This window comes from Chrysemys picta, chromosome 11 (genome assembly GCF_011386835.1).
Source record: "Chrysemys picta bellii isolate R12L10 chromosome 11, ASM1138683v2, whole genome shotgun sequence".
In the NCBI taxonomy this organism is placed as follows: Eukaryota; Metazoa; Chordata; order Testudines; family Emydidae; genus Chrysemys; species Chrysemys picta.
The window spans coordinates 36,084,761-36,109,381 of NC_088801.1; the positions used below are offsets into that span (position 1 = coordinate 36,084,761).

Below are 24,621 nucleotides of genomic sequence, written 5' to 3' on the forward strand. Positions count from 1 at the left end.
CAAGTCATTTAACTTCTCTGTGCCTCAGTTTCTTCATCTGAAAAATAAGAATAGTAATACTTATCTCACAGGGTATAAGGTTTATTTCATTAAGGTTTATAAAATCATTGGAGATGAAAAATGCCATAGAGAAGAGCCAACTATTATTCAAAACATAATTATGAAGGTAGATTAACTATACACTTACTCCTCCTAAGAACCAGTGTTTCTCTGAATTGTTTAAAATAATGAAGAAATGTTTACACTAGGAATAATGGAAAAACTAAAATTATTAATGCACGTCATTAGCTTGTTGTCATTATTCCTACCTGCTTTAGAAACTTTCTTTGTTCTTTTAAATAATACTTGTGCTAAACAGTCTTGCAAATTTTTCATAAAATCTTCACTTCAGGCACAAAAGTCTACCTCACTACTCTTCAATACGACACTATTGATAATTCAATTTTTTTTAACTTGCCCATAAAAAAAACCACCCAGAAGAACTACCTGTCCAAAACATGTGGCTGAGTACAATTTTACAAAGCTCCCCAGTCCTGGAAAGCAAGATTGGAGAGGAAAGGACATGACTACTATGGTGTAAGACTTCCTAGCACACTTTTAGGTGTTTAGGGATGTAGTTTATCTTCATTCCCCGTGTGCCTATAAATAAAGCCAAGTACTTTTATTGTTAAATATAAAGTTAAAATTTTTAAAACTAATTTACAATGTTTTAATCCAAGTTTGTATCATTCTGAAATTATGAAAAATAACTGGGTTTTCCTTAAAATGTGCCCAAGTTTCTGGTAACCTGATGACTTTGGCATTTGATTTACAAGACATTTTCTGCAGTGGTACATCCATAATCTGCAAGTAAAACCTTAAATGCCTCCTCAGTTGAGTCTGATATTATGTGGTACTACAGCTCAACAGTCTTGTGTTTTATAACAGTGACTAGTAGAGAACTAGAAGCAGCCAGCAAGTTCAAAAGTAATTTTGCCAAGTATAAATTGCTAACCACAGGAAATTCAAGATCCCACTGTCCCGTTCTCTTTAAAATGGTTAGATCAGAATTTAAATATCTGAATGTTAATAAAGACTTTAGTTGGTAAAAATATTATTCAAGTTTGAAAAGGCTAATATCACAATTTTTTTTGGTCTATTTCAGAGCCATCCTCCAAAACACAACTTTACAAAGACCAAAATGTTGGCTTTGTTCTCCCCACAATAAATACACAAGTTTATTCATTTCATTTATTTGGCCTATTAGCTAGCCTTTTGTAGTGTCTAAAATAATTTTATTTATGGACCATTTTCCTTGGTGCACAAATCATAACATTTAAACATGAATATATTATCCTCCTTTAGGAATATTTTGTCAAAACGTTGGGGTTGTAGTATTTGTAGGAATGTATGTTTCAAAATAATATTAAGACTTGAAAACTTTGCCCAGCCTATAGTAGAGAATGAGATGAAGCTACATGAAGGGTAGGTTTCTCAATGACATCCCCATCTCACATTTAGGGTTGTGTACACTTTAACATTAAGGAAAATCTCTGAAAATCTCTTATGTAACCTTTGTCTCAGTGGAATATTTTTAATGAAGCAATTATGGAGACCTGTGAGTTCTCTATCCCTATGTCCATTGCTACGCATTTCAGGTGCTATATTTAGACTTCTTCAGACTTCCTTTTCTGAAAATAAATTTATCAGATTGACTCTCCTTGCTGCCAAAAGGTGCATTATCTTGAAATCGTAGGGCTCTGCTGTGCCCACTTCTGTTAAATCAGTTTCTGAATTATCATAGTACTCTCCACTAAAGATACAGTATCACTTTAAAATACAGTCTTTAATGAAATGCAAGGTAGATGCCTCACACCGAGCTACATTTGAACTGATTTACCATATGCTCTTGTCTATCCTATTTATGTACTCAGTATGCTTATCCTATAAGGCCTATTTAATCTAAGAAATATTAAGAAAAATAAGCTAATCCTTTAGGATTTGCTTTTAGCTGTTTATAACTCTATTCACAGTGATGCAATATGTACCTTTAACAACATACACTAGGAATAAAATACAGAAAACATGGAATGGAGTAATTTATTGTTTACTTTGTGAAAATCCTTATAAAGGTACACTCAGAAAGTGAATGTGTATTTGGGGTATTATATGGCTTCTGATGCATATAATTTGCTTTGGCTGACAGACGTAACACATACCTATATACTCTGAAGGCATGTTATGAAGATTAGTTAATGTAAGTAGAGTGCTTTAAAAACAAAAATTGCTAAGAATTCTCAGCTTTCATATACTCTATTTACTGATATTTAATATCTCTTTTCTGCTTTCTCTTCCAGATCCATTATAGAAAGAACCACCCCACTTCATGTTTTCCAGAGAGGTCCCCTCCTTCATTGAGATTTATGGTAATTAGAAACAACCTAGTTTGACTACATCAAGTATATAAGAAATTAAAAGATCTTGCTCTGAAGCAAACGCCATTTATTCAGCGAGTAAGGAGAAAATGGTGTCCAGGGAGGGCTAAGAGGATGGAAGCATTCTGTGCAAGTAAATTTGGAACACACTCAAATGTCATTGGTTTAAAATGCATTCAAATAACCAAACTTGTGAAAGCTTCCTTAAGTTAGCTCATTTCTATTATAAGGTAGAATCGTTGCTTCTTACTTTTGTCATCTTAGACCAATACCACTATCAAAAAATCAGTCTAAGGGCTGGTCCACACTAACCTCCCAGTTCGAACTAAGATACGCAACTTCAGCTACGTGAATAACGTAGCTGAAGTCGAAGTACCTTAGTTCGAACTACAAAGTACTTACCGCAGGTCCACACGCAGCAGGCAGGCTCCCCCGTCGATTCCGCGTACTCCTCTTGCGGAGCAGAAGTACCGGCGTCGACGGCGAACACTTCCGGGATCTATTTATCGCGTCTAGACAAGACACGATAAATCGATCCCAGAAGATCGATTGCTTACCGCCGAACCCGGAGGTAAGTATAGACATACCCTAATAGAGTCACAAGCGTCTCTAGATATCCTCCTAAATTCCCTTCCACGAACGTCACTAGTATTCATCTGGTATCTGTTGTTTTTTACCAAGAGAAGTACCTCCCAGTGCATTTGGAATTCTATTATAATGTGAATAACAACAGCTACTATTGAAAGTACAGTAAGAGGGACCAGCAGCAGAAGGGTGATAAAAGTTGAACATATGGACATAAAGATAAGTCGTGTAACACCGAGAGAGAGAGAGGGGTAAAGCCTACAAAACAGACAATGAGTTGGAATTTGGGTTGCTGCCTCCAGCCAAATTAGAATAGGTGAGGGGCTGCATGGTTGTGAGATTTGCAGAACAAAGAGTAAAAGAGTAAGGAGAAGGGTGGGAGCCTGATAATGCAAAGATTGAGAGGAAGATAGGTGGGAACATGAATACAGCTGAGAGGGAAAGTGATGGAAACCTGGAAATGGAAAAGGGGGTAATGGGAATCTGCTATCATAAAGAGGGAGGAAATGGAGAAGCATGGACGCTTGGAAGCTTAGGCAGTGAGCGAATGGGGGTTTGGTCAGAAAATATTAAATTTAGAAGATGGGGAACAGGGAAAGATAGTAGCCTAGAACATTGAAGGAGTCAAAAGCACTTTGGGGGATAGGATTAGCATTCAAAAGAACCTTGACAAATGGGAGAATTCGTCAGAATTCATCAAAATGAAAGTCACTGAAGATAAGTGCAAAGTACTTCACTTAGGAAGGAAAAATTAAATGCACAACTTATAAAATGGGGAATAACTGACCAGGTGGATAGTATTGCTGAAAAAGATCTGCATGTAATAGTGAATCACAAATTGAATGAGAGTCAACAACATGATGCACTTGCGAAAAAGGTTAATATTCTGGGGTGTATTAACAGGAATGTTGTATGCAAGACATGAGAGGTAATTTTCCCAGTCTATTCAGCACTGGTGAGGCCTCAGTTGGAGTACTGTGTCCAATTCTGGGTGCCACACTTTCGATAAAGATGTGGACAAATTGAAGAGAGTCCAACAAAAATTATAAATGGTTAGAAAACCTGACCTATGAGTAAAGGTTAAAAAAATTGAGCATGTTCAGTCTGGAGAAAAAGAAGACTGTTGGGGGATGGGGGGAAAGGGACCTGATATCGGTCTTCAAATATATTTTCCATGTTTACTGAGTGTAGGACAAGAAGTAATGGGCTTACTCAGCAGCAAGGGAGATTTAGGTTAGATTTAAGAAAAACTTTCTGACTATAAGGGTAGGTAAGCTCTGGACTAGGCTTCCAAGGGAAGTTGTGGAATCCCCATCATAGGAGGTTTTGAAGAACAGGTTGGACAAACACCTGTCAGGGATGGTCTAGATTTACTTGGTCCTGCTTCAGTGCAGGGGGTTGGACTTGACATCTTGAGGACCCTTTCAGTCCTACATTTCTGTGATTCTAAATGTAAATTACAGCTATTATTATTTTATTATTGAAGTTTGTTAGCATAGAATGAGGGTACAAAAGGAAGTCTGGAATGACAGAGGTGAGATGTTAAAAGGCTGAACTGGGAGTGTGGATGGCTTGGAGGTAGTGATAGAATACACAGAAAGGGTTAGGAAAGTCTGAAATTGCAGAAGGTGCAAGTGGACAAAAGGAAGAGTCTGGGTGTGATGAATATGGAACTAATAGAATGGAAATACAGAGAGATGGAGGAGAGAAAGACAGGTGTCTAGAGGCAGAGAGCCTACAAATGTGTGGGACTAAGCATTGAATTTTCAAAGCAAGTATGTGAGCAGAGAGAATAAGCAGAGAAGAACTGTGTCAAAAAGATGAGCAACATAAGCCAAATAACTTCTCAACAACATGAAGGACAAACAGCCTATATGACTCTGAACTTAAAAATGCTGTCACTGATGACGGAAATATTCTGTTCAGACGTTAATAATGTAAATAAAAGTTCCTTTCAGTAAATTAATAGTTGCCGCAGGAGGGCTTATCTTAACAGCAAGTGACACATAAGACTGAGAAAAAGACGACAGTCTAGGAGTTGCCAGATTTTCTCTCCATGGTGGACACTAATTTCAGTTGTTCAGTAATTTCATATAAAATGATCTTTTTCTGTGTTTGTTTGGTACTGCTGTGTTCCATCCCAGTGGCGGCTGCTTTAAGTAGTGATGAAGTGTGTATAATTACATACAAGAACATAAGAATGGCCATACTGGGTCAGACCAATGGTCCATCTAGCCCAATATTCTATCTTTTGACAGCAGCCAATGCCAGATGCTTCAAAGGGAATGAACAGAACAGAGCTATTATCAAGTGACCCATTCTCTGTCATCCAGTCCCAACTTCTGGCAGTCAGAGGCTTAGGGACACCTAAAGCATGGGGTTGCATCCTTGACCATCTTGGCTAATAGCCATTGATGGACCTATCCTCCATGAACTTACATAATTTTTTTGAACATAGTTATATTTTTAGCCTTCATAACATCCCCTGGCAATGAGTTCCACAGGCCGACTATGCCTTGTGTGTTATGTTTGTTTTAAACCTATTGTCTACTAATTTCATTGACCCATGGTTCTTGTGTTATGTAACGGGGTATATAACACTTCCTTATTCGCTTTCTCCACACCATTCATGATTTTCTAGGCCTCTCTCATATTAGTCATCTCTTTTCCAAGCAGAACAGTCCCAGTCTTTTTTCCCTCTCCTCATATGGAAGCTGTTCCATACCCTTAATCATTTTCGTTGCCATTCTCTGTACCTCTTCCATTTGGAATATAACTTTTTTAAAATGTGATCATCTGAACTGCACGCAGTATTCAAGGTGTGGACATACCATGAATTTATATAATGGCCTTATGATAGTTTTTGTCTTATTATCTATCCTTTTCCTAATGGTTTTTACATTCTGCTAGCTTTTTTGACTGCCATTGCATACGGAGTGAATGTTTTCAGAGAACTATCCATAATGACTCCAAGATCTCTTACTTGAGTGGTAACAGCTAATGTAGTCTCCATCATTTTGTATGTATTGTTGGGATATGGTTTCCAATGTTCATTACTTTGCATTTATCAATGTTGAATTTCATCTGCCATTTTGTTGCCCAGTCACCCAGTTTTGTGAGATCCCTTTGTAACGCTTCATGGTTTGCTTTAGACTCAACTATCTTGAGTAATTTTGTATCATCCCCAAACTTTCCACCTCACTGTACCCCTTTTTCCAGCTCATTTATGTATATGTTGAACTGCAGTGGACAGAGGGGGACATTGCTATTTACCTCTTTCCATTCTGAAAACTGACCATTTATTCCTACCCATTTGTTTCCTAGTTCTTAACCTGTCACTGATCTATGAGGAGACCTTCCATCTTTTTCCATGACTGCTTACTTTGCCCAAGAGCCTTTGGTGAGGGACCTTATCAAAGGCTTTCTGAAAGTCCAAGTACACTATATCCACTGCATCATCCTTGTCCACAAGCTTGTTGACCCCCTCATAGAATTCTGATAGAGTGGTGAGATCTTCCCCCACAAATCATGTTCTTCTATGTGTCTGATAGTTTCAGCCAATTTACCTGGTACCGAAGTTAGGCTTACTGGCTGTAATTGCCAGGATCACCTCAGGTTTTTAAGTGTCACATTAGCTATCCTCCAGTCACCTGGTATAGTAGGTGATTTAAGTGATAGGTTATTACATACCACAGTTAATAGTTCTGCAATTTCACATTTGAGTTGCTTCAGAACTTTTGGTTGAATACCATCAGGTCCTGGTGACTTGTTACTATTTAATTTATCCATTTGTTCCAAAACCACCTGTATTGACATCTCAGTCTGGGACAATTTCTCAGATCTGTCACTTAAAAAGAATGGCTCTGGTGTGGGAATCTCTCTCACATCCTCTGCAGTGAAAACCAATGCAAAGAATTTATTTAGGTTCATCACAATGGCCTTGTCTTCCTTGAGTGCTTCTTTAGTACCTCAATCATCCAGTGGACCGACTAATTGTTTGGCAGGCTTCCTGCTTCTGATGTACTTAAAAAAATTCTGATGTTAGTTTTTGCAACTTAGCCTTGCCATAATTTCTCCATTATGACTTCAGAGTTAAATTCCCTTAAAGACCCTATTTTAGAAATTTTAGCTTTGTGAAACCTTTTTTTTTTAAAGAGAGAGAAACTTAACCTTTAAAGTGCAACTTTGCTCTGAAAACTGAAAATGGCATAATGGGACTCCATATCTAATGTAGCTCAATAATTCCATATCAAATTTTCTCAGTTTACAAGTGAAAAGATGTTTTTTTCTACCTGCTAGACCTGCAAACTCAGCCTGAGATCGGAAAGTCAAGCTATGTTCTTTTTAGCAATGATAACAATTCTGCAGGCCAAATTCTGCTCTCAATTACTCATTGGAATCCCATTGTCTGCAACATATACATCAACTGTCTTCAATAGAGTAAATGAGGGCAGAATTTGGCCCTCCTACTGGCACTCAGTTAACAATTCTGTTCATGTTGCATGAGTCTACTTTCCCAGGGGTGTGTTGACTCTGGAGGGCAAACAAGAGTAAAATGTAGTAAAAATTCACTTTTCCACTAGAGTAAGCACATCTGATTATAAATACACTGAGGAAAAATAGTCAAGAAAGAATATGCCACTTTACATATTAAGTTTTGAAAGATCAAACTGTTCATCAAGACAAACAACAAGTAAACCTACATACTCTCTAAGGTTTGGTCTACACTAAACCCCCAAATCGAACTAAGGTACGCAACTTCAGCTACGTGAATAACGTAGCTGAAGTCGACGTACCTTAGTTCGAACTTACCGCGGTCCAGACGCGGCAGGCAGGCTCCCCCGTCGACTCCGCGTACTCCTCGCGGCGAGCAGGATTACCGGAGTCGACGGGGAGCACTTCTGAGTTCGATTTATTGCGTCCAGACAAGACGCGATAAATCGAACCCAGAAGTTCGATTGCCTGCCGCCGAACCAGCGCGTAAGTATAGACAAGCCCCTAGTCTCACATCAGTAAATTAAGGTAGCCAAAAATATAACGGACTAGGACCACATAGACCAAAATATATCATCTAGAGTTCAGCATCTGGAGCCAATTCAGTTCTAAGATTTATATTTATGTTCAGTTACACCATGTCTACACTAGCACTTATGTCGGCAAAACTTTTGTCGCTCAGGGGTGTGAAAAAACACACCCCTGAGCAACATAAGTTTTGCCGGCATAAGCGCCTGTGTGCACACTGCTGTATCAGCGAGAGATGCTCTCCCACTGACATAGATACTGCCGCTCACTGAGCTGGTTTTACGTCGACAAGAGAAGTTTCTCTCATTGGCATAATGCAGCTAAATGAGCAATATTCATGGGCATTTTGAGATTTGTAGATTTTGAGATTTCTAAGCCACCTCACTTTAACACAAAAGTAATTAGTTGAAAAATCTTTTTTATCTTTGCAGCTATTTAAATAGTGCACATTATGTTCTGTACCTTTAAAACAAATTTGGATCCATAGAATGTAAAATACACTAGCAGGTTACAATGAGGTATAGTAAATTAATTTCATGCCAGGGTTCAGATGATAATTATAAAATCATTTGATCACTGCTCTTGTGATTTATGATGTGATCAGAACTGTTCATTTGTATCATAGAGTCACAGAAGCATAGCGTTAGAAGGGAATGCAAGGGTAATCTAGTCTAACCCCGTCAAGATGCAGGATTTGTTGGTCTAAACCCCTCTTGAGACCTCCTTCCCATTTAACATCATTCCATTAATAATTACTATTATCATTAATAATTACTCATTGTTTGTGGTTGTTTAACCAATTATGTATCCATTTAATGGTAGTTCCACCAAGCCCGCATTTCTCCGGGTCACTTATAAAAATATCATGTGGGATTGTGTCAAAAGCCTTGCTAAAGTTCAGGTATATTATGTTCGCTGCATTCCCCCATCTACCAAGGAAATCAAACTGGTTTGGCATGATTTCTCTGTAAATCACTGTAGCCAAACATTATTTTTCATTTAAAATATAGTTATGGTGGAAAATCCTCCTCCCCCCCCCCGAAGTTTTGATAGAAAGATTTTTTATACAAAAAAACTTTATTTCAGTGGGGAAGTTAGCTATAGCTTTCCCCATCCTAACCCCTCCCCACACACTTTAAAACAATGGAAATTACCTTTGAATTAGAAAACTAATATCTAACTGACCAAAAGAAATGAGAACATCCAAAGTTAAGGCTAACTGTCTGGGACTTGCTCTTGTATGCCTAAATATTGCTGCAAATGTTGAAGTTAAGATCATCCGCTGGTGTGAAACTCCTGTGCTACACAACCTGGGCACAACAGGATAAACTAAACTAAAATTGCAATGAATTCTCCTGTTTTTGTCCATTTAATCTCAGATTCTCAGTGTGGTTTTTCATGCAATTTTTTCTTTTGCACTACATTAACACATTGATCAGTCATATATAAAACTGAAAATCCGTATGAAAAGCAGCCACATTTGATAGTAACAAAAGACAATACAGCTCACAAGTTTGACATCATATCTGTAAAGTAAGAGCATTTGGAAAAAAACACAATTATAACTTTAAGATATCTAGTCTGACATTAAAATCAAAATGTCAGCCCATTTGGAAGTACTGCATAGTGAGCAACAAAAACTTTTTGCCAAAGAACAGGGAAAAGGAAATCCAAAAGACGTGAATTTGATGCAGTCTTTTTAAGCACATACCTCCGACAAGTAGCAGAGAAGAAATCCATTTTAGAAAAGATGCTGAAAGAGCTTGATGTCCACCTGGCAAATTTCTTGTGCTGTTTAAAAAAGCAAGACGGTTCAGATTATGAACCGAGTTATATCTGCAATATTACCACTAGTGCCAAATAAATATGTAAATAAAAGTAAGTTTTGTCCACTGTGTATTGCATTAGAAAGATTTTTCCTTAAAAAGGCAGCAACCCCCCACCAAAACCCAGAGTAAGGCATTTGGCCTTTAAAGCAGAGCCTCTGTTTGAATATGGGAGGAAAGCTGTACACCCCTGCAACGCTGGGCTCTGGCAGCCCTATTGCCTTGTTACTGTGCTTTAATACTAGACTCCAATTTGTACTCTGCACTAATGAACAATAAGACCTCAAGTAGTTAGGTCTAACACTTCTAAATGACAGTTAAGGAATTAAATGCCTTAATACAATAACAGGCAAACAAATACAAGAAGTGGCAAACATCCAAAAAATAAGGCCGATAAAATCCATCCTCTAAAAAAAAAATGCTGTGTTGCCAAATAGACCTGACTGCAGCTTATGAAAGATTTTGTAAAATCCAAAATTGGATTTCCTGTTCTATCCCATGCATAGTATTAACTACAAAACAGGCAGGTATAGGATTTATTTATATTTATTTATTTTTAAAACCCCCACACAAGATAACTGACATAAATGAACTAAGGTCTATGATTAAATGTTTTGCCAGCTTACCTGATAAAACAAGAATTTCCAATCTATTACAAGAAAGAAAAGCATCCAGAAATGATGTTGATGAAATGCTCTCTAATGAAGTTGTTCATATTTCCAGTTCCAAAAAATTAACAAGTATTTAGAATTGCTGCATTCTCATTGGGAAAAAACAGAGACCTCTGCAGTATCCTCTCTGCTTCATCCTCAGCTTCCTGTTCTGAAGCTCACTCTATGGTACCTAATAGAAAACAGCAAATAGCTTTGTGGGGTGGTGGGGGGTGGGGGAAGAGAAAGAGAGAGCCTTCACCTTACGGGACAGCTCCATCTACTGGCAAAATGAAAGAACCAGCTGTAACCAGCAGATTTTTTTAAGTCTCTTTGGCCAGAATAGCATTTTTTACAAGTCTGTGCATATCTGTTCTATAGAGCCACATTCCTTTAGAGCAGAAACAAAGAGCAAGGATTAAACTAAGAAGTTAATTGTTTGTTAAGTTTGTCTGATTTTAAAAATGAACAAAATGAAACAAAATTGTTTTGTTGTTTAACTTTTCACTTAAGTTTTAAAAATTGGATACTGTTTACTTCTGAAACATAGGGACAAAGCAAATAAAACGAAAACCTCTTGGGAATGAATTATTTATTTATATCATAGAGTGACAGAGCTTAAGGCCAGAAGGTACCACCAAGTCATCTATTCTGACCTCCTCTTTTGGGGAATGATTTCTTTATATCAAAATTCATTGTTGTGATTTATTATGATGACACCAGAAACCCTTCAAGTATATGTTGCTATGCATCTCTCAACTGACTGCTATTTGTATTCTATCTCACCACTGCATTTGAATGGTAAATTTCCCATTATTTAGCTATAGTATCATCAAAAACCTTAATATGACAGGATGTGATTGATATCACATCTGTATATTATGCTATCTTGTCAGTCAAATGTATTGCTACACACAACTGTGATGTTAGGTCCACGTGTTACAAGGTTTTAGAATGACAAATCTTTTTAAAAAATTATGCATTTTTAAAATTCAAACTACTAAGTGACGTTACCTTCCAGTAGAGCAAACCCACAACTGCACTGGCTCCTAGCTTTATTGTTATATCAAAGCTAAATCTGAGAGCATTACACACTTCTAGTTTTGTTTCTTGACAAAAAATGAACTGTTAAAAACTGGAATAACCATAGGCAAGTGCTTTTGAATGTCATAGCTTTATCTATGTAAAGCTGGGGTACGGTGGGTGCAGAGCAACCAATGATGTTAGGGAAGGGGACAATGCAGGATGGAATCCTAGCAGTGAGCAGACAAGGATCGGGTGCTGGTTGGAGGAAGAAAAGCTGAAAATAATAAAGCATTTATTTCATTATGTAATATATGCATTTGGCAAGTGAAGATAAAAAACAAATAAGCATCCATGTATAATGAGGCTGTCCTGTCCAATATTGTAGATATCAAATGTTTGAATGTGTAATTCATTGACACTAAAGAGTCTGCAGATCACTGGAGCCAGCAGAATCATTTTACATACTGTCTTGATAGGGCATTTCATGTCTTATTTTATATACTAGCATCATGGGATTTTTATTATGGTTTAAATTCTGCTTGGACCCAAATCCTATGGGGAGCTGAGCTCTTTCAACTCCCATTGATTGCAATGGGAGTTAAGATGCTCAGCACCTCATAGGAAGCATTCAGCACCTTGCAGAATCAGGGCTTTACGATCCAGCTTTAAATATTTACTAATACTTCAATATTATGAGCATTTTTTCTAACAATTACAATAAATCCATCCCTATAAACATCTAAATGTGCACTGCAAACGTTAACGTTATTATAATTATAATCCTTAAGATTCTAAATATTTAGTTTGGGAAAAAAACCAAACCAACATTGGTTACTGAGCTTTTTAAAAAAAACCTATAGTTTTAAGCTGCTATAGGAACACAGGAGGAAAATTCTGTTTATGAAGTAGAAAAGGATAAAATCAATAGTGAAAGAAGTTGTATTTGAAGCTCCTGAGAGGGTATTACAAACAGTATAGGGAAAACATATTTTAAGAATACCTCGGCTGAGTTTCTTTAACATTAATGTTACTTGCACTTTTGAACTGTGCTGCTCTACAAAAAGATGTATATGTATGTAAGAATGTTCAAAATCGTATCAAGAAAGGCTGTTGAAATTAAACTTCCTTTCAAGATGGATGCCAACATGACAAGATATTTAATTTCAATACCATTCTTTTAGATGGTCTACATTGTTTTTAAACTGTTTTTTTTTTTTTTTTATTGAGTATGAAAGGTCCCAGCCTGACAACATTGGAAACTGAAGCTTTCTCTGCACAGGACAAGTACAAAATGGACAGAAGCTGTGCAAACTTTCCCCCTGGAATGTGCCTCAATCCTGTTGTAGAAAGACTGCATATTCACTCCGTGACCTTTCTGCCAAGATCACCGTGAGATCACTGGTTGTGAGCTTGGCTTTTATGAGACGAACGTTGGTCCACTAGTCATTCTATGTAGGCCACTGAACAGTTGTCAAACAGTTCAGACTGGTCACAGGTACACAGATGGAATATGAATCCCAGACCCAGAGGTGGAAAGATCCATAATTCATTACCAGTCTCTTGAATCAAACTTGCACCTTAATTGCTAGGTTCTTATTTAGCTTTAACCATTTGCAGATTCATCTGAATTATCTTTTTCATATGTTGCAAAGTTCTACAAGGTCCTTGAAACATCTGCAACAGATCAGTTGCTTGTGGTAAAAGGAACACCTTTTCAGACAGAATCTCCCTCAAGATTTGAAAGATCTGGCAAACACAGTCAGTATTACACTGTTGCCAGAAGTAGTGCTTTTTAGAGCCGGTATTTCTGAAAATGACAAAAATGCAAGGCAGTGGTAAGTACAGATTTGTAGATAGGTGAAGTGGCAAAACACCCACCCCTGAAACTTTTAAGTATAAACTGGGTTCTGTCAGTCTGTGCTACAAGGTATTCCTTTTATTGCCTACATATAGCACTTTAAATGTTGTCATTTTCAAACTGGACTATATAAGGAGACACTAGAATTCAGATAAATAAATGCAGGCCGTGCAACACAAAAGGATCCTTGTGTGAGGTCTTGAACTAGTTAGCATGCCTAACCTGCTTTCTATTTTAGTTCTGTACTTTTACTGACCCAAGCCTACTCTATATGGAACTTTTTGAATTTTCCACAATCACAATTTTAGAAGCACTCATACTAATATACTGTGAAGGTGTCCAGTGTTCAATAGGTCTTGAAATTACTTTTTTCCTCAGGTATCAGTGGTGGAATGTAACTGGGCTCAAGGTACCTAAAGGATCTTGTAAAAATACTGCATGCAAGTCAAAACTTTTTTTAACCGCATTATGAATTTCTTGTAGCTCCATGTAGCTAGGCGGTGGGCTACCCCACAGCCCCACTGAGGGCCGAACCTCCCCTACTACCAACGTGGGCGGAACCATCAGGTCCGGCGCCCGCCCTTCCGAGGTCACGGCCCCAACCCGGAAGTATAAAAGCCCGCCTGCAGCGCTCAGTGGAGGCCAGGCCGGTGGAGAGAGCAGATGTCCCTGGCCGAGCTCCTGCTTGGGAAACAGCCGCAGGCCGCGAGCGGCCTGCTAACTCACCGGGCCGGTCGAGCCTACCTCTCGCCAGGTACCCCGAGGAGGACTGGCCAAGCCTGCCCCGTGCCAGCTACCCCGAGGAGGAGCCAAGCCTGCCCCGTGCCAGCTACCCCGAGAAGGAGCCGAGCCTGCCCTTTGCTACCTACCCCGAGGAGCCCATGCTGGTGGAGAGCACTGACGACACTAAGACGGCCCAGGTACCGTACGAGGGAGAGTGTGGAAGTAGCCCGGGGGCAGCCGACCCCAGTCTGGCTGCTGCACTGCCAGAACCGATGTCAGTGGGTTGCGGCCAGGATCCCCACTGACAGCAGCGAGTTTCCGTCACTGCTAGGGCCCCGGGCTGGGACGCAGTGGAGTGGGAGGGCCTGCGTCCCCGCTGCCACCCACTCCTTGGGTGGCAGACTCCCCCCTTTTTCCCTGGCCTAGAGAGGCTGGGGGCTGCTACAAACCCCGACCCAGCCCCTGCTTATGGGCCTGGGCCTCTGACTGACTATTTGCTTGCTGCCCCACCCTGACCTAGGGCCTGGGCTGCTACAAACCCCAGCCCAGCCCCTGCTTAAGGGCCTGGGCCTCTGACTGACTATTTGCTTGCTGCCCTGCCCTGACCTAGGGCCTGGGCTGCCACAAACTGACCCAGCCCCTGCTTAAGGGCCTGGGTACTTGCTTGACTACTGGTTTGCTGCCCCGCCCTGGCCTAGGGCCTGGGCTGCTACCAACTCCGACCCAGTCCCTGATTAAGGGCCTGGATATTGGCCTAACTGTGTGATTACTGCCCCAGCCTGATTGGGGCTTGAGGCTCTTTTCGGACTGTAGCGAGGCAGTGGGCTACCCCACCGCGGCCCAAAACTACTACACTCCAGTTTTGTCAGAGAGAGCATATACTAAGGTACTGTAGTCTAGCCCCACCAAACTTCAGTAGCTTTTAATGACTGACTGAGTACTGTGGCTTTAACACAACTCGCCAATTTGCCCCGTAACTATTCTATGCCAAGCAGTCTGACCTGGGATTTGAGAGGGTCAGAAGGCTCTTCCATAGCAAGTCATTATAAACAGTTACAGAGTTTCTACAGTGTAAATCCTTACTGTATATTTAATATTTAAAACCCATATATTCTGCCCCAGTTCAGAAATTTTTTTATAGATTCCCCTCATCATGTAAGCTTTTCCCACAAGAAGATAAGTGGGGGGGAAAGAGCTTGTACCACCTTATTTCAAACCACTTCTCTCAAAAAGGAAGATACTGTTTGTATCTATTTAAAAATAAGTTTCAGACGCCAGCAACTTTATGATACACAAGTTATTCATCATGACAAAAATTTTGCTCACTCCTCATTGCACACATGCTGAAAACCCTTCCCACCTATCCAGGCTTGTTTTTATACCTGACCCAAACCGAACACTTGTAGTCAGGTCCTTTTGAGAGTCTGGTTGCAAGGGTCTAGCCCTGGCCTGGTCTCCATGATTTCCTACCCTCACTCCCATGGCCTGATCCCCATCTCAGAGCAGTGCCGTGCACCTGAAGGGGTGCAAGTTTCCGCTTTCTGGGCCGCTACTCCCAAACCTGTGTCATCACTACTGCTGCTGCTTTGTCCTGGGGGAGGCTTCCTGCTCCCCATACAGGCCGGCGCAACCCATTAGGCGACCTAGGCGGTCACCTAGGGTGCTGCAATTTGGGGGGCGGCGACCGCGGTAATCCTCTGTGAGGGGATGGCATTTTGGGGCGGCGGAAAAGCTGGCGGCACGCCTGTCCCCATACCTGTAATCCATCTACAGCTGCCTCCTGCACATGGGGTTGGCATGGTGCAGCTGTGTACCCAGTTCCTGCCAGCCAGCTCTGCCTCACTGAACTGTGTGTGCTGCAGAGTGAGAGGCACTACAACTTATCAGCACACTCACCCCACAGTGCAGCCAGGCACCGGTGGCTAGCAGGAACAAGGCACGGAGCTGCTCCTGCACAAACCCCATGGGCAGGAGGAGGTGATTAGAGGCTACTAACCTTACCCAAGCCCAAAAGTGTTGGGTTGTTTTCATACCTGACCTGAACCCAACACATGTTGTCAGGACCTGTTAGGTTCAGGTCAGGTTGTAAGGTTCTAGTTCAGACAGATCCTCAAGCATCCCTGTGCAATTATGTGAATGAGCATCTGTGAACCATGATCCATTATATGGAAGCAATGCACACTTCACGCTTAAGTGCCCCCAATTCTGCCCTACACCTGCTGCACAGAAGAATCACACTAGTTATGCTGCATTTGGCCCCTGTGGTTGGAAAGAAGCACACATTGCCTCAGAGCATAAATGGGTAAATTTACCATATTGCACTTGGAGGCTGCCACTGCAGTGCAGCTCCCTTTTTTATGAACTGTAGCTTAAAAGCCAGGTTTTGGTCCTTGTATGCCTTTCCAACTCCACATCATCATTTACACTGTAAATTGGAAAACCTAATGTATAAATCTGAGGAAATTTCTAGAATTATGTTTCAAAAGGTGTGATGTTCAGCAATGGCAGGAAACCATGCCACCAGCAATACTGAAAATGCTGTGTAATTGCTGGAGAAGGGGCTGAAAACAACAATTTTGTCAGATATGACCACAGCATACATTTCAGATGCCAGTGCATTAAAAGATCTCCCCATATTCTTGTAGTCTTCTAATTTCTCTTTTGTTTACTTGATGATGTTCTGGGGATTAAATTTATTCCGAGAGTTGCACTTTGTTTGAAAAATGGGGTGCAAGGAATCTATAAGGCAACCCAGGGCAAGAGAGAGAGAAGATCCAGATAACCTGATAGGTTAGAGATAGAAATGACCCAACTGATAATATGAATAGTTCTGCAGTCACAGAAAAGCTATGGAGGCAAGTAGTGTTGGAAGAAACCATCCTTGCTGGATAACCAGAAACTGGAAAAAAATCAACCAGCTAATGTCCAGAGAAAATAGAATATTATATTCTTCTAATCAGTTACAGTGCAAAGGCTGAAAACCCTCTGAGAAAGAGAGAGAATTATTTTTGTACTGGAGACAGAGCATCTCTACAATTTACCCAGGTGGGTACCTAGGATGGCAAAGCATGGAACTAAACACAAATGAAAAGTGACAGTTCTGCATTTCAAAGGCTTGGGATTTTTAAAAGCCCAAGCCTGTCTGAAGTTTTTGAATTATAACACTACAAACCAATATGCATTTATATCTGAGGTGAGATACAGTCATATTAAGCTGTTTACAGCTTTGCTTTATTACGTTTGTAAATTCTAATTTAGCTAGTATAGTTTGAATCATTTTTGTCAGCACACACAATACATATATCGCAATTGCCAGTTATGATGGACTGATCCAATCTGAGACCCAAACTTGTCTTCATACAAATGATACTCACATATATTGTAAATTGTTTGACATCATAATTAAACTGTTGTCACAGATGTTTATGATAAATAAATTATTCCAAAATAATTGTAAATCTCATCATCATCATCATCATGTTCCCATTACATGTTTAGAGCAGCGATGAAGCTCCTCCACTCCTGTATGTTTCTGTCAAATCTTTCAATGATTCCCCAGCTGTGCCCCAGGTTTTTCAGCACATACTACAGTGTTTTTTCTGTACTCCTAATTTTTAGTGCAAATTTCAGAAGGTCCATAATGCTGCAGAAAACTGGTTTCATTGTGTGGGACTGGGATATAGGGTGCCCAGGGGGACCCTAATCTATACAGTATGAAGTGTAGAAAGGGGAGGGATACTGTGAGGCAGGCCAGGGTTGTGGCCACTATGTCCATGAACTGAGCAATTCCATCAGGCCACAGAAACACATGAAAAGGGAACAGTGGCCATTAGTCCCTACCCCAATCCATATGCTGCAGTAGCTATTTTGGAGTAATTCCATATCACATATTGCAGTTTGGAACTGTGCATTTCAGTCCTCAGCCCTGTATTTATATATGGCTGATCACACAGCCTGCACATGAGTTTCACACTGTCCCAGAATTTAACCCTTTGTATCTTAGTCATGGATTTGGGCCTTGGCGAGATATTGTAACGGCACTGCAATCTACAACATCTGCAATGGTGCACAAAGTAGAATTTATGATGATAAAATTTCAAAAAACAGCGCATATATTTTTTTAAAAAAAGAAATCAATGACTTTGTGTAATTAAATAGCTTAGGCTGTTAACATTCTTTGAACCAATACAAACAATTATATTCAGAATATTCTATCCCGTGGCTCCTTTTTATGTACTCAGACACAATGCACTAATTCTTTTAGAGTGGTGTAGGCAGAAGCAAGCTAACAAACTTTCATCAGAGCAGTAAAGGCACATCATTATGTGGTGCCTTTCAGTTTTGATTTTAAAAAATCCATACACCAATATATGCTACAACTGTTTTAGTAGCTTGCTTTCAAGAAACAGCTGCATACATTGAACTGCCAGAATTCTCCTTTAAAATATTATACAACAGAACTATGCATAGTAAAAGAGGTGTTTTCATTATGTCAGACAGAAGTATTTTCTTGACTCTAACTTCTTCTTTCACAAAGTAATTAATAAAAGGTGTCAGCCTGGCACTTCTGCTAAATTATACCATATAGTACAACTTGAACATGTGTTATCACAAGAAAGATTTTCATTTAACAAATGAAACTGGTGAGCTGAGATCATGATAAACAGACAGCTTGATTGTTTGACAGCATTGGGCCAGGGGAGACAGAGCTCTTAATGATTATGGAAGTTATCATTATCACTTTCAAGCACAGTGTTGCACTGACACCATTAACTGATTATTTTCAAAAAAGTGAGGAATAATTACTTTGCAAAATGGGACACAGCATGTTTAAGGGATTATCCCCATCAAAATTAGTTCTGGAGGAAATGTATATATTCCATCTTATTTAGATACAAGAAAGAATCAAACAAAATGTTTCTCATCAACAAATATGCCACTGTTAAACCATAAAGTCCTCTAAATTGGAGCATAATGTTGTTTAATACCATACCTTCTATGGTAGGAAAATCTATAATGCTTTACACGTTTTTTTCAAATATGTTCAGGTGGTCATTAACAGAGACGAAATACTATAGTATGTACATGAATAATTTTTAAAGTTTATGTATTAAACAGCCTCTTTTTCAAGATCCTAGTAGTAAGCTAATAGAATTTAATAAGTCGATACACATGCTGACCGAAGCTCTCTCACATCCACTCATATTTAGTTTAAGCAGTCTTCAGTTTTACAAATTACCACCTCCTTTAATTCAGTTGTGTCACTCCTTTACTTTACTGAACAGTGCTTAGTAGCTGTCCATGGTGCTATACACGCACTTGAGCTGTAGAATAAAGGACTCCTGATATACCAGAATACTTCCAAATTATTATATTTGCCTCATTAAATGGTAACTGTCCTAACAAGTGAGCCAGCCTTATTGAAATTCCCTACACGAGACTGCAGTATCAATGTTATGCTGTTACTTCCTAGGGCCTATTCTGCTGCATTCCATTAGTGATCATTCTATTCACCACCTGACAACCCTCACTGTAGGAACATAGCAGTCTACAGAAAGATCCATTCCGTGTATTTTATGGTTCATTTTCCAACACGAGTATAAATTTAACAATTTTATTTGAGTTCCCCTGGTGCACCAAAAACCTAAAGCAAGTTTAGCCAGCATATAGTGTCCTGACATTCTGCAGAGGGCTCACTAACACTAGTTTTGTCTGCAGCATTCACCTCCAGTATATAACGGTTGTGTAAATTCATGCAGTCATACAATAAACAATAGCTGAATATCCTCCAGACTTTAACTGTTGTCATTCAAAATAATCAAGTAAGGCAAGGAAATAAAATATAAAGCAGCTCTTTTGGGAAGGAAGCATATTTGTAATGTGAGGCAAAGGCAATGCAACAGCCAAGAATTGCAGTAAATCTCTCAGAGCTAATAGCCACATCTAATAATGCTTTCCTACAACACCTCCAAGCAAATGGATTTTGTTCATTGTTTAATCAGTCAAATCAACAATAATCCCCACATGGATAGAGAAGATGTTTGTTAAGCAAACCCTAATTTATGATTTATTTATTTGCAAAGTGCCTTAAAGCTGGGATGGCTAGAAGAAAGATTACTCTGCTTATTCAAGCATGCTGACAGAGCTGGTTTTTACTAGCAATTTCTCTCTGCATCTCACAGCATGGCTGACAGTCATCTGCATAGAAAAACAGCATATTTACCACTAAATCATGCAAAAACATTTACCCAAGAAGATGTAGCAAAGGTCAGAATCCACTTCCATACCCCATGAAGCATTAAGCTGAAGGAGCAATCCCACTGGCTTGCTCAGGCCAGCAGTCTCTCTCCTACACTTGACCTAGACTGCCTTACATAATGAGGAATCAGTGCTGTATCCCGTGTGGTAGAGCAAAGCTGAATGTCATCACTGGAAAGAGCAGGCAGTACTGGCAGCAGACAGGCTGGTAGTTTGCATGGAGATCACGAAGTCTTCCCCCCCTCCCCCCGAGTATTCTGGAAGAAAAGGCAAGAATAGCTCAGAAAACCTGGTGTCATTCCTCCCCTGGAATGAATGACTGGAAGGAATGAGGGTGTTACACATGATGCAGACCGCAAGTGCAAAAGCTGCATCTGTGCTCAATGCAAACATAACACAATTCCTGAACATTGTATCTAAAGGACTGCATAGCTACAGCTAATAGGAGAGCAACAGCAAGGCAAAGTAAAGAAGGAGAGGCACAGACCACTGCTGAATACAATTGTCTCTATAGAAACTCATTATGGTGAGTAGAAGAAAAATAAAGAGGGTATTAGATCAACCTGAAATACTGGAATTTCCAAAGGGAACATTGTATTTCTCTAAATAAATATCTTACTGCATGTATCTTAGTGAACTAGTTCCTGGAAAAAATGCCATTTGTGATCTGATTTACATAGTGTTACAAAAGTGAAGCTGGTGCATTACAAGGATTTTGATATTTTCAAACAAACTATGTACTAAACATATTTCTGGCTCTGATGATTTTCAAGTTACTCTTGGTAGCAAGGATTGGTATGTTTTGAAGAGAAGCTTTTGGGAATTTCCTAGATTATTATTGTTTGTAATATACTAGCATTTCCTTTGTGGGGGACACTAGGGGAGAAAGAAAAATCCAGGCTTAACCAGGAGCTTAGTTGGAGAAAACCTAGAAACATTTCTTTTGGTCTATATGGAATGTGGTTTTATGGTTAACTAAAATTACTGTATGTGATGTAAATTATTTTTTATTAGATGTGTTGAACAGTAAAGAATCTTGAATACCTAGGGTGCAAATACAACACATAACCTCTTCCTACCCTGTGAATACCATGCATGATTTATTTACTTGTCATAAAGAAACAGAAGCTTTCATTGATCTGAGAAATCTTGTGCTTTTCTGATTATATTTAAAACAACTGTAGTTTAATAATAGAGAACATTACGGCACACCAGGGCAGTATAAATACTTAGGCAGTATTTACAACTGTTGTAGCAACTGAAGCATAAAAGAAAACATGAAATAATTAACCATAGGTAAGACTGCAATTTACCCCAGTGTTATGGATTTGGTGCTCTTCCTGACAACAAAATATCCATGATTTTTAGGTAAGTGGATGTGATGGTAAACAGTACAACCATTTTCTGACATGGCAATTCTCAGGAGCTAAATTAAGACCTGATCTTCACTGGAAAAAAGAAAAAAGCAAACTCAGCAACAATACAAAAGGTCAGGTCATGAACTCTCAGTGAAAGCTTTAATCCTTCTAAGATACCCAGGAAAAATTTGTCTCTGAAGACTAAAAAAATATGGAGATTTAGGCTGGGTTTACAAGTCTGCTCAGGCATGGCAACTACTCAAATCTGCCCACTGTTAGTATAGTTAAAACATGGTTCTAGTTATTGGGTCGAAAATGGGACAATATTTTTTTTTTTAGTAAAAAAATTGCCTGACTTCTTTTTTAAACTATTTCCATTATTCTTTCCCATTTTCTCAATATCCATGTTATGGCTTTTTCTTAAAAAAATTGCTATGCTAAAATATATAATAGTGCAAGTGTCACTTTCTGTTGGAGAATTTCCATTTAGTTTTATACTCCACTATAGGAACAGTTCTCTTTTGAAAATTATACAAAAGTCTGATGAATGACAGTGATACTTGGTATAAAGGGATAGACATCTATTGACCTAATTGACAGGAGAGTTTTTAGGTCTGAAGTCTTACTTGAAGAAAAGGAAAAAAGAATCAGTGGAAGACAAATATATTTCATAATGACCGTAATAATTACATTATTGTTACATTACAAATCAATGTGCTGTTAAAATAGCTGCATTAAAATGGCTATCACATTATCAGTTGATAATAATCAAAAGTGTACTATATTGATTTATATTGATTTTTAACAGGAAGCTCCTGCCCAAAGTCCCTAGACATTTTTATACAATTTAAAATATCAGCCAATAGTTTTGGTGTTTTAATTTAACAAGACTGCTCATTTAAAATAAAAGTGTGTATTTACATATGTGACAGGCAGAGTGATAGAGATAATAGAAGTTAGAGACAGAAATTAATTCCATCCACTTTCATGCTAATTATCATCCACAGACAGAGGACAGAATAGATTTTAAACTAATAGTACACTTGATCATTTGTATGTGTACATACATATTCTGGAGGAGCTAGTAGTGACTCCTATATTTCGGATGCCTTACATTTTCCATTATAAAGGATTCTTGCACCTTTTCTTTGAGAAGGTCTCATACCTCCACTGTTTTCAACAGCCTTTGATATGTGGCAGGGGGTTCACCTTCCGACTAAAGAAGTGCTTTGTCATTCCATGAAATCCATTTAGCTTTTGCTAAGATAAAAAGCTATTACAGGTTACCATTTTCCTTCTCTCACGTCCATTTCTCAGTAAAATTGGGCAGCAGTAAGCCACTCTGGGCTCATCACCTGGCCTCAGCAGCCCATTCCTGCCTCTCTAGGGGTAACCACATGCGACTGGAGTTCTTCCGACTTTCAGAGACGTGGGGTGAAAAAGCTGGATCCCCACTGCTGACCACTCCCCCTGACCGGTAGTACATTCTCCCTGCTTTGAGATCACAGCTTCCTGCTATCAGTTGAAGTACTGAGTCCTGTAGCTCAAAGGGTAGCAGTCTTTCTGCATTGCTGAAAGTTCAGGATGCAAACCCTGCTCATGATGCAGGATAGAGTAGTTGCTACAGCTACATGTGATAGAATTTGTTTTTACCTTTTTCCTAAAAACATAACCTAGGAAAGTACATACAAAAATATTATATGAAAATAATGCTATTTAGGTTGAAAAGTTAAGCACTACAAAATTAGAAAATGCCATTTTTCACAGTTGCCTGTGCAACTTTAGTTCAGCCCTCTTGTTTATAGTGATGCATTATGACAATGTTTTTAATTACATGATGAGAACATTTTTTCCACATGACCGCACCGCCTTCAGTGCACAGAATGAACACACACCCCAGACCAGTGCCCTAGCCATCCCTTTTTGATAAGGTCTTTGTTGAAACTATAACATCTCAGTGAAACATTCCAGTTTAACACAACAGCATATTTTATGTTCCACCAGCTCTACTTCTTTCCTTACAGTCTTTCTTTTCAAATTTGATCCTGTACTGATGTAACAAAGTTGTATTTGTCATATCTCTTAGCAACAGATTGTGACATCACAGACATAGGATCATGACTTCATGGCAGGACCAAACAGGAGAAGAGACTGGGCTGTGTGGCAGAAATAAGCTTTTAATAAAACAAAATAAATAAAACAATAAGACCAAGAGAACCTCAGAAAAATATCCTACATTCTAGTTCCTTTCAATATGAAAGTTTTCTTTAATTCTGCAGTTGTATAAGGTTAGTAAATAGAACACTGAAATACAGATTTTCATTTATAGTACAAACACAGAATATTCAGTAGGTGGCTGAATTAATTTAACAGACTTTGCATATTTCTTTACTAAAAAGTCATCTTATATAACAATCTTCTGGGAGCATTATAAATACAAGATGTATGATCAGACATCACATATCACTTACAGATTTAAGAAGTAAAAGTGAGCATTTTTGCAGCACCTTGCTTTCCTTTGCCTCCACTGATTTTATATATCCCTTTACTCTAACTCATGTGATTCTTTCCATTCCTTCCCTCACTCCTGACTGACACCTTAATGCTATATAGAAAAGGGAAAATGAGATATACAATCAGGATAAACCAGTGTAGGCAGGGAAAACTAGGTAACATGGATCAAGAAAAGTCTAAATGTGTTTACTCAAAGCTCCAACACATATTTGGTGGAGTCTAGAAACATAGAATAAGAAAACTAATAGACAGAGGGCCAAATCCTGGTCCCTATATCGCCCAAGTAAACTGATCACTTAGGAACCAGTTTGATTCAGCTTCCAGCTGGGCCAAAGATCAAGAGAACAGAAATGTTGCTTACTGACTATTTCCCCACAACACATCCCC

At 39.0% G+C, this 24,621-nt stretch overlaps 1 protein-coding gene across 3 annotated transcripts in view; it reads right to left on the minus strand.

Annotated features, from left to right (window-relative positions):
• Positions 1 to 20,679, minus strand: part of LOC101943653 (sodium channel protein type 1 subunit alpha) — a 174,234-nt gene extending 153,555 nt beyond the window's left edge. Inside the window, exons 1-3 of one of the 3 annotated variants that reach the window (XM_065561789.1) lie at positions 20,353 to 20,522; positions 10,474 to 10,690; positions 9,733 to 9,812 (exon numbers count right to left, since the gene is read on the minus strand). The gene's annotated coding sequence lies outside the window, so the exon portion shown is untranslated. Of the gene's footprint in view, positions 1 to 9,732; positions 9,813 to 10,473; positions 10,691 to 20,352 lie in introns of those variants that run through there. The other 2 variants (XM_008178427.4, XM_065561790.1) reach the window with 2 other exon arrangements.
• Positions 20,680 to 24,621: the final 3,942 nt, after the last annotated feature.